A 7,904-nucleotide genomic window follows, 5' to 3' on the forward strand; every position below is an offset into this window, starting at 1 on the left:
CACACACACACACACACACACACACACACACATATCCAGATGGACAGACACACACAGAGTTATGCTTTAGATGGTATGTAACAGACCACACATTGTGACGGCTGTGTGTTAAAACAGTTATTCACGGTCTCGCATTCTGCTGCCCAGATCCAGAGATGAGTTGCCCTGGTAACCTGAACATCTGGCCTTCGTGTGTGTGTGTGTGTGTATGTGTGTATGTGTGTGTGTGTGTGTGTGTGTGCATAAAAATATATTTTTTTTAAACCGATTGCACTTAAAATCATTTCATTGCTTATACATGAATTTACCTAACTATCCAGTAAATCAGTGCATGCAAATTGGATGAATTGTCATAGGCGCAGCAGCCAGAATATTAGAAGCTTTACTGACTTTTGTCAAGCGAGGCTTCATAAATAACTTAGACTTCCTCCTCTGGACGCCCGCCAGTGTCTCTTCGATGTAATCCTCACGAGCTTTCTCCGAGCAGCCGACTGCAAAATCGACTGCCGGCTTTTGACCCATGGTGGAGTTCAGAGCCATATTTAAGGTAATATTTCTGTAAGGAAGCGCTAAGCATTCAGCCACCCTCCTTCCCACTGCTCTGTGTGTGTGCATGCACACGTGTGTGTGAGCATCACACTCAAGTGGAAGATGGAAGCTAGTTACTGGGAAAGTAACTGGTACAGAAGCTAATTGTAGTTAGCCTAGCTCGCCAACTTAGTGTTAGCAGTTTCCATTTCCTGGGTGCAGATTCTAGTGATGGCAAAAGACCAGACTGTCCAAACTCACAGCACCGGGTAGTGCTGTGTGCTGAAATCCAAGGGGGCGAGTATGAGCCTGCAACGTTGACCCCCAAAATCAAATATAACGAGATTGTCGAACGCAACCAAAAATCCACACCCCATGGGAGACACTATTGTAGGGGGCGCCATCACTGCAGAAAATAATAAGTATAGGTTTAACTAAAAAACACACTTACAAAATTGAAGGATCTATGTACTGATGTCTCAGTAAAAATGTGTTATAGCCCCCCCCCCGCATCTGACAGTGAAAAGTCTTCCCATATGCCGGGTGGCCACAGAGGGCCCCACGCACGGATGACATCAGCGCTCAGCCTGGAGGAGGCAATGACAGGCGTATGTAAATTGAATATGACTAATGGCTTCGCTGCATCACCTCCGCGCCGCCGCGATGAAAGACACGGGACAAGGAGGAGAGGGAGATCTGCACTTTTGGAGTGTGAGAAGAAGCTGAGAGGTCAGCAACCATAGACAACCAGCTATTGTTTTATTTTTATTTTTTTAAATGATACAAAATGAGGCCACAAATAATAATTTCAAACTAACTAACTAACTAAAATAACATACTAAAAGAGCGAACAGGTCAAAGCTAGTGGCCCGTTGGTCACTCAACACAGAGCTGCATACTAAAGTGGACATGGCTGGTTGTGGTGTCTATGTTCTCATCACTTTGCAGCCGAGTTGACCGACATGACAAAAATGCGGTGCATCGCCTTTACAGCAAATCACCCCCCCCCCCCATACACGTAAGTGGGCAGCAGATGGGAGTAAGTAAAATCCTCATCGATGACCATCTTCTTCACAGTTTTTGGATTCCTCAAGTGTAGTGGTTCACACACACACACACACACACACACACACACACACCACAGAGAAGAGAGACAAAGTGACAGAGGCAGTGGGAAGATAAAGTGCTTCCACATGTGGAAGGCATGAAGAAGAGCCAGAGGTGCATGTGACCACCCATACAACAGGGGAATCCCAGGTGTCCTTGCCTTTGTTCTCACTGTGTTGTTCACACACTGTGTGTGTGTGTGTGTGTGTGTGTGTGTCTGTGTGTGTGTGTGTGTTTGTGTGTCTGTGTGTGCGCCCCAACTCACCATGATTAGTGTAAGATGTAGACCTACATCCAACACATCATTCATTGTACGGTCATCTAGATTCATAATGTCGTTTTTATTTTATTTTATTTTTTTATGAATAATTCTCGTGACAATAATTCAAACTCACATATCTTTCTTTTGTATTTCCGCGCCTCCATGTTGTTTTTGCAATTCTATGTCTCACACTGATTATTGTGCCGTGTGTGATGACTTCTTTTGACGCAGACGAAGCAGATTACCAACCCTTCGCCAGCGGCTTGGATTGAAGTGTTGTCTGCCTCATAGCTGTGGCTGGAGATGCGCTCTCATTTCCTGACGCGTGCTTTTTAATTAAAGCCGAATAACTGTCCTCAACTGCGCCGCCTTCTCAGTAGCACGCTATATATTGGAAAATTACATCCTTACGTTCTGGAGTTGGTGGAGGAAATTTGAGTTCACAGGGACCCAAAAATGTTTTCATCTTTACATGACATCGATTTTAACGTTTGATTTATGTATTTCCAGTGCTTCTTCCTATACGAAAAACAGACCACTGGTGTCAAGTAACTAAGCACATTTACCCAAGTACTGTACTTGAGTGCAACTTTAAGGTGCTTTTACTTTATTTTTTTTTACTTTATCTTTCATTTCCATTTTATGTAACCTTATACTTCTACTCCACTACGTTTCAAAGGGAAATATTGTACTTTTTACTCAACTTTATTTATTTGATAAATTATTATTTGAGTTACGTTACAGATTTAAGTAATAAATACAAAATATTATCAACAAATAGGAGATGGTGTATTATTATTATTATTATTATTATTATTATAAAAGAATCAATTAGACCCACATTTACCAGTTGCAATATTAAAATCACAAGGGCATAATTTTATTAAATCATAAATTATAGTCTAATAGTTAACATTAATTATTCAGTGATGTGCCATTCTGCATAAAGTTTTGATGCAGACATTGTTGTACTTTATCATGACTAAAGGTTTGAATGCAGGACCTTTTACTTGTACCAGAGCATATTCACGCTGTGGTATTACTTCTACTTGAGTAAATGATCTGAGTACTTCTTCAACCTCTGCCAAAATACTCGCTTCATGCAAGACTCCATAGACAAATTGCAGTTTTTACATAGAAGGAAAGCAGCCATTGAAAGGACATTGGACCTTAGAAAAAGGACTTTATTGTACCATAACATTGTCCACACACTCTGTATAACTTTATCTGTATTTGTACTTTTCCATTACAAGTACTTACTTTTTCAATATTATTTATGGTCACAGGTGAACATAACTTATATTATGGTTACCTGCTTTCGCATTATCACTTTAATTAAATATTCAACTTAATTTTAGCGTCACTTACAACACTGCAATATTGTTTTCTTGTACTATGGCAACTGCACTTTACAATACCTCATGTGACGCCACTTCACTTTACTTTACTTTACCTTACCTTACCTTACTTTGCTTCAGTGTACCTTTCTTGCACATTGTCTATTGTTTACCTGTTTTTCTTGTGTGTTTACTTGTTTGTTTTGCTTTCATTGTAGAGAATTGCTGCTGTAACAAAGGAATTTCCCCGCTGTGGGATGAATAAAGTATCATCTAATCTAATCTAAAAAGCCTTGTCATATTCATAGACCTTTGTTTTTAATGCAGTTCCTTTCTTTACACAAATTTTGAAGTTTCCTCTCTCTTTTGGCCTGAACCAGTCAATTTGCATTCTATACAGTATTTCAGTGATGCCCCCCCTCCACCCTCTCCACACCCCACCCCCTCAGATCACCCCCTGTCGGGCAGAGTAAACAAGTGGCGCTGTGTATATCCTCCATGTAATCTGGATTTAGCTCGGTGAGATCACGGCTGTTGGAGCAGAGAGCCCCCTGGACGCTCAGCTGCATTGTGGGAGGTACCCTCTCAATGCAACCTTTGTCTGTGTGTGTATGTGTGTGTGTGTGCGTGTGACTGTGTGTGTCGGAGATAGTCCAGTTGACAGCCCACAATAAGTCATGAGTAAACTTCCCCATGGTGAGAACTGATCTGTGTACTCCTGCAAACACTCAGTGTTAAATGGTTGGAAAATCATTCTGCTGATTGGTCTGACATGCATGCTGCCATCACACACTGCAAATGTTATTCCAAGCCAAGTGTAAAGAGGACTTGACCCCTCATTGGTTCACAGCCAAACCAGTAATATTTGACAGAGTGGTGAGCAGCACTCCCTCGTCTTCCCCAAGTCAGAGCTGGGACGTATACTTTTTTTCCCTTTAACCTATTGGAAAATTCAGCTGCATTATAAAGTCCCCAACTCAAGGCACGGTAACTACATATTTCATCAAAACACTGGAATCTGACCTTTTGGGTTCTATTTTGCATACAAGAAATTATTACGCCGTAAAAATGTATACTTTCTGTGAAAACGGCATGTAATGTTTGGTAATCTGTCACACTCGCTGCACCGCACTCTCAGAGAAAGGACCTGCTGATCAGCGTAAGAGAACTATATTACATTATGGACACTGTGAAATGAATAATCAAATGGATAAATTGTGTCAAATGCTGTTTATTTACAGCGGCAGCCAGAGTCAGTTGATCCAGAGTTACTTTTTGGCATTTGGTTCAAGCTAACAGGTGCTAGCTGGCTAAGCAGTTGTTTGAGCTTGTTATGTTAGGACGCAGGAGGCTTGTGATTGGCTGAAAGGTGACAAGACGGTGACAGCACCACTGCCATGAAAAATGAGATTAAGAAATAAAATGTGCCATTGGGAAACAAAAGTTGTACTCTGTCTGAACAGTTTGAGCCCTGACACATTCCGTTGTTTAATGAATCAAGAGATTGCCGTGTTGCATCATCCGGCCGGATGAGGCGCATAATGTACTTGCTTCATTTTCTAGATGTTAGTCCGGGGGGGGGGGGGGGGGGGGGGGGGGGGTGATAAATGCATTAATAAGAATAGCTATTCTTCATGCAGCTTGCTTACTTGCGACTGCTTTCTGTTTGTGCACAGCGTGGCCAATTGTGCGATTTTGTATGCGGTCGCAAATCCAAAGGGCAATCTGATGTGGGACCAACTGGGCACCTACAATCCTTGAAAACTTGAAGAGACATGGGGACTTCTCTCTGTCTCCCTCCCTTCCCTCCCCTCCCTTTCTCTCTCCCCCTCTCTCCTCCCATTTTGGAGGCAGCAGCTGGGGAGGAATTACTCTAAACTTCTCTACTTAGCACCACCGCCGTCACAGGGCAGTGATCTAAGAAGTTTTGTTAAATGGGCCTCTGTGTGTGTAAGCACAGGGTCTCCTTTTCTGCCTTTCTGCACATGCTTGTATATCTCTGCATGGGTGCATTTCATTGTGTGTGTGTGTGTGTGTGTGTGTGTGTGTGTGTGTGTGTGTGTGTGTGTGTGTGTGTGTCTTTGTCTCTGTAGCTACGATTGTTTTTCCCTCAAAAAGCTTTTCTACTTCCGTGTATTTCCCAGCAGTGTAACATTCTAGTTTGCGTCCCTTTTTTTTCTTGTTTTGTTTGATTGACAGGTGGTTAGCCTGCAGAATGACGGGGACCCCAGGTTGGGTACTTTGTGCTCCTGTATATCTTATAATGTTACAGCTGGAAAACAAAATAACATGGTCATATACAAGTTGGTCTGCTGTTGCTTTTTGTGCCTCTCAAATGTTACTTTCCACATGAAAAGAATCGTATTTAGTTCTTCCTAACTTCAGGTCTGTAGGAACGGGTTCCACACCTAATGCAGTCTTTGCTGAAGTTTGTGGATATTATATAACATAGAACATTGTTCTTGGTTGAGGCTGATAATGCTCGGTTATGTGCATGTGTGCTACCTGCTCTGAATCCAACTCTCTCCCCTTTAAACGGCAGAGATTTCCAGTGTGTATTCTCCTTTTATTGCTTTCATTTGCATATAAATTAAATCCATATTGTGCCTGCGAGGCAGACTATGCTAACTATGCAAACGATCCCTGGCTTTTCTTTGTTTTACAGATAAACCCTCGGCTTTCTAAATGACAAGGTGGGAGGGGTAGAGAGAAATCCTCTCGCTGTTTCATAATTGTATGAATTTTAAATACATTGTTATGGGATCCTCTTCCGCATTCACAGCAGGGAATGAAACTATCATTATAATATTAGAGCTGTAGGGTTAGCTGACCGTGAAGAGCCAGGCAGCCTCTTTACCTCTCTTCACACATGCAGGCCAGATGGCCAAAGAGACTGGATTTAGAAACACATTAGGCCTGTGTGTGTTTTCTAAACATAATGACAACCTCTTATTTCACTCCCGGACACAAGAACGTGGATTACAATAACTTCAAAGTGTGCTAAACACTATTTGTGGTGTTGAGCATTTAAATCTACTTTATTGTTTCTGTGGCGTATAAATACACATTCGACCCGCAGATATTTCATGTTTAGATTATATTAGATTTTGTGTCAAACTGAAATCAAGTCCTATGAATATGCATTCATACATTGTGTGAATAGGGACATTAAATTATGCCAAATATTGCTGTAGACCCCCAGGAAAGCCCCAGCAGCCCTGGAGATTTCCACTGCTGCAGAGATGCTGCAGGACAGCCTTTATTAGACAGTTCCCCTGCACCAAAGCTCGGCTCTGCTGCTGTCTGCCATTCAACAGGAAAAACAAGAATCCATGCGTGAACTATGGACTGTTTAAAGAAATATAATTTGTTTTATTATGGCCCAACTCGTGTTTTTTTTAACCTATTTTTAAGCACATTGTTTACTCATTTTTTTGTAATTTAAGCTTTTTTCTTGACTGTTTAATTCAACACAATTCCATTTAGTCCCATTACCAGTTGCAGTATTGTCTGCTGATGCTTGCCTAATGGCATCTTGAGATGTAGGCAGTCTTCATAAATAGGCTAAATAAATGAATAGGGTCATTTCTTTAAAAAAGACGAAACATTAATTAAATCTGAAACCAGCCGAATAAACTGGCTATACAAACTAACAGCAAGTCCCTGGTTGGCATTATTGAAATCAATTATTAACACGCTATGCTGTGAGCTTATTAAATCTCTGCTCTATAGGCCCAAGCTGAACACAAACGCAGCAGCACTTGAAATAATTAAAAAGCCTGAAACGCGGAGGCCGTGAACTCCTCAGCTGCAGACCTCTGCAGGCTTGTTAGCTCTTAATTAAATAATCCGATCCGCGATCAGTTGCATATAAGCGTTGTGACAAACAGAAATCATATAAATCACGTCCGTCTGTGTTGCTGCTTTGGAGCACAGTGTGTTTAAAGGTTCTCCTCGGGGTTGTTCAGGCGACATCCTGCCACTTCAAACGTGCTCCTAGTCCTTAAACCATTCGTTCTTTTCACCAAATAAACAATACAAATCAAGGTAAGATCTCTCTTCTGGCGTATGTACAGTATGTGTTGGGAAAAGAATCATTATATTATCATGGCACAATTTGAAAAAAAGATTTGAAAATAAATCCTGACATTCATTCATTTTCATTTTAAGTGTAAGCCTCATTTTATGCAACAGGACTTGTTAGAAGGTATGTTTTAGGTAACGGGGTGGGGGGGGTTGGGACATCATATTTGCCTAAGAATGGGAAGGATACTGGACACTTTGGATATTGGTCAGAGCTGACCTGGGTGTAGGCCTAAGTGAAAGTGAGGGCAAATGACAATTATAAATGCCCCCCTAGTAACTGACCTGTAATAGCCTCATAAATATATGTCTTTTACCACATTGCTGGAGATTATGGGAATTAAAATTGACAGTTTTTCTCACCAGTAAAATTAAAAGTATGTGTTTGTCTATGAATGTGGTGTGTTTTCTTCCATACCATCCCCTTAAAAAAGAAAGACATAAAATCCCGTCCCCGCCTTGTTGAAATATTCAATAACAGTTACGCAGTGCAACTTTCACATCATCAGACAATGCCGAGACCCTTAACTTTGTCTGCTCTCGCTGACCTTGGAGAACACACACACACACACACACACACACACACA

This window comes from Etheostoma spectabile, chromosome 24 (genome assembly GCF_008692095.1).
Source record: "Etheostoma spectabile isolate EspeVRDwgs_2016 chromosome 24, UIUC_Espe_1.0, whole genome shotgun sequence".
Classification (NCBI taxonomy): Eukaryota; Metazoa; Chordata; class Actinopteri; order Perciformes; family Percidae; genus Etheostoma; species Etheostoma spectabile.